A 3356-nucleotide genomic window follows, 5' to 3' on the forward strand; every position below is an offset into this window, starting at 1 on the left:
GCTCAGCAGCTACAATTATCGCAATGCAAAGGACATCTTGTGAGTTTGTTCAACAACTTTTTTTTTCCCAGAGGTGAAGGCTTTAGCTATGTGTGTGTGGACGGCTCTTTAATGTGCGTTTGTGTTTTTCTTTCTTCCTGACATCTTTCAAGTGCTGCATGTACTGTATGTCATTAATTGAGTCTCCAGCTCCCTGGAGTGGTTAGCTCCACTTGCACTGGAGGGGGTTGGGGTGCTGCCTTCTGTGAGTGTGTGTGTGTTGTGTGTGTGTGTGTGTGTGATCTCTGATGATTATGCTCGATCAGTGTCAAACACAACCTACTGTGGCGGATGCTTTGAAAATAAACATGTTGCGGACTTTTAAAAAGAGCCATTCAAGCATTTGACTCGGATCTGAGAACATTTCACCTTCTTTTTCTTTGGTGAGCAAACGAGACGATCTATTCTGATGTCTTAGAGACTAAAGGATAATCAAAGTACCAGGAGAGAGAAGAAGAAAAAAAAAAAAAACACCACTCTGGGCGCTTTGGAGAATAAAGAACAAATCACATTTTGTTTGCAGAGGTTTATGGCGTGTGATAAAAGACATAAAGCCTCTTCTGCACCTTGGAAGCGCGAGCTGATGAGACGAGGGGCCGAATCCTCGTGTAAGACAACATCGGCTCCGACTTCAAAGACCCCGGCGTGCGCACGCTTATTTATGTGGAAAACGAAAATATCTATTTGTAGCTTGATGTAAAGATGATGTAAAGGCTCGGCATGCTTGCGGACATCCTGCGTGTACCTTTCAGATGTTCCTGGAGGAATCAGGGCTGAGATGGATGTTGGAGGTTTCTTCCCAGTTGGAATTGCATTAAGAGGAAGCAGAAGAGCTAGATAGAAAGTAAACATTTTGCTCAGTCAAGACCTTTAATAGAAATGTAGATAGAACTTTATTAATCCCTCCAGGGAGACATTAGTCATGGTAAATAGAGTGGGAATAATAATGGTGATAGTCACAGTGGTAATAAATAGTGCAGATGTCGGAATGTTGCCTTTAAACAAAGACAAATAACAAAGGTAGCATCATTTATAGAAAATAAAAAAAAAGAACATAAAAAGTTAAAACACATCCAGAACAGCCAGTAGAAGTTCAGGACTTAACTTTATGAAATGTTAATGGAAACTCTGAAAGTTATTTATTTTTTTTGGTTTAGTTTTACATGCTTGTAAAGCGCACGATTATTATGATGGATTTAATTAACGAGCTAGCATTATTTACAAAACCCTAGCCAATTAGGGAAAGTTTCTATCTGTGTCATAGCCTCCATTTGCAGACTTGAATCTTCTTCAGGGGTGTCAAACTTATTTTTGTCACGGGACGCATTATAGTTTCCTATAGTTTTGAAATTAGAGACTAATAAAAATTATTCCGATTTCTTAAAAAAAACAAATGGTAAAAACAATTGCAAGCAATATCTATTTTTTTTTAAAGTGAAGACAATTTGTAATTTAAGTAATGACACAAATTTGTCTTGATGATGATATGGCGGGCCGTATCTGGCCCCCGGGCCTTGACTTTGACACCTATATTTTACATTGACCTGCTGAGAGGGCAGAAAGGCCGAATCAGATTTATCTCAAGTCCGCTCACAGTTTACAAATCCTGGAATTGGACGCCGGTGTACCTCGGATCCAATCGAGTCCCGTTGGCCAATAACAGAAAGACACACCACAGCCCAATTCCGACTCAAGTGGTTAAACAAAGACGGAGGCATGCAGAGAGTGAAAGTCCCGCAGGGAGAACACTGAGCGCTGACACTTAAACAAAACAAGAGCGAGGACAAGGACGGTAAGCTTGCTGTTTCACGGGCAGACCGGCTTGATGAGAACTAAATGGCGCCCGACCGACTCTGTCGTGCGGGGAGGGGGGGGGACAAAGAGGTGAGGCGCATTAGCCGCTCATCATGTTTGATTGGCCTTTATTAGCAGCGCCTGTATTGTTCCTGTTCGTCAAAGCACTCACAGGTAATGTGCTCATAATCGTTGCCGAAGCCTCCATCTGCTCATCCGGCGGCGGCGGCGTGGGGGGGTAGATGGAGCCGCTCTCGTTTCAAATCCATTTTCCCAGGTGCTGATGGGAAGCCGCAGGGTTTGCGAGCAAACAAGTTACTGGCCCCGCCTCCATTCGTCAATGCAGGTGCTGGGGTCAAAGTGCGCCGGGAGGTGGATCTGGTTCTGGCAATTCTCCATGCATGTAATTACAAGTCTTTAATTGATAACGCGGAAAAAGGGGCATTGATTTGCTGTCAGGCAGAGGCCCGGCCTCTAATTACTGCTCTGTTCTGCAATGTTGGCTTCACTTCCTGCCAGAGCCGATCAGCTGAAGATATCCCAGTTGACTTGCTTGCTAGCGGGAAGCAGCTAGATGACGCCTCAAAAACTTTTGGGGAATCGTCCGGTTAAAAAGTGATACGACGCCTTTGAGCTAACAAAGCAAACACGCTAAGCTAGCCGCAGAATCGCCTTGTCGACTTCCTTCGGGGCGCACTTAAGCCGATGTGATGATGGAGAGGCACCAACTGGCCTTCTGCCCGAAACAATTTGAAGGTGGAGGAGAACCAGACGCCCTGTGCTCTTTTCCAAGCGGAATATTCGCTATGAAGTCGGTGGGACTCATCGGTGAAGGGATCGTCTGCAGTCCAGTTTTCATTTCATTAAGCGAGGGATTTCATCTTTCTTCTTCACACTTATTTGCGTCTGGATCACTAATTTGCTCACCATGAAGGCCATGAAAAAAAAAAACCATATTTTATAAGGGAGGATTGCGATGCTCATCGCCTGTTTGAATCAAAACGGCAGCGACATATTAAATGTAACTGATGGCTGGATTTTATTTCACCGATAAACATAAAGAAATTGTTTTCTGAACGTAGAATGGAACAGTTTATTTTGATTAAATAAAAATGACTGACAAAAATATACATTATGATGCCACTCAGTTGAGTTGTGCACGTGTGTGCTTATGCTAATTTTTTGTGTGTGCATATGCTAATTGCATATAGCTTGCCTGAGAATGACTCCAAGATAATTTTCTATTTTAACACACTGTAATTGTGTAATTGGTCTTTCTCCTGCAAATGTACGGAAACAAAATATTCTTGGACTGTGACGGGGGCTTGCATACATTTGTGTGGAAGACAAGGGCGGATCCCTTCGCCTGTAGGTGGAGCTCCGCTCTACTCTTCTCTCCTTTTCTCATCCTCCAAAGCTACAATGGCTGCAAGATTTGTAACTCCGTGCTTGCCTAGTGTGTCTTATTCACGTGTGTGCTCTTGATTTGAAATTCAATTTGGCGTCGTGGAACGCAAGTGATA

The 3356-nt window shown here is 43.4% G+C and overlaps 1 long non-coding RNA gene across 1 annotated transcript; it reads right to left on the bottom strand.

Annotated features, from left to right (window-relative positions):
• Nucleotides 1-583: 583 nt before the first annotated feature.
• LOC148401562 (uncharacterized) lies at nucleotides 584-2135 on the bottom strand. Its single transcript, XR_015857157.1, has 3 exons — nucleotides 2006-2135; nucleotides 785-872; nucleotides 584-693 (listed from the first exon to the last, which is right to left on the bottom strand). It is a non-coding gene; the product is annotated as an uncharacterized LOC148401562 (long non-coding RNA).
• Between the last annotated feature and the right edge of the window lie 1221 nt (nucleotides 2136-3356).

This window comes from Syngnathus floridae, chromosome 2 (genome assembly GCF_059516105.1).
Source record: "Syngnathus floridae isolate MCC-2025c chromosome 2, RoL_Sflo_1.0, whole genome shotgun sequence".
NCBI classification, from domain to species: domain Eukaryota; kingdom Metazoa; phylum Chordata; class Actinopteri; order Syngnathiformes; family Syngnathidae; genus Syngnathus; species Syngnathus floridae.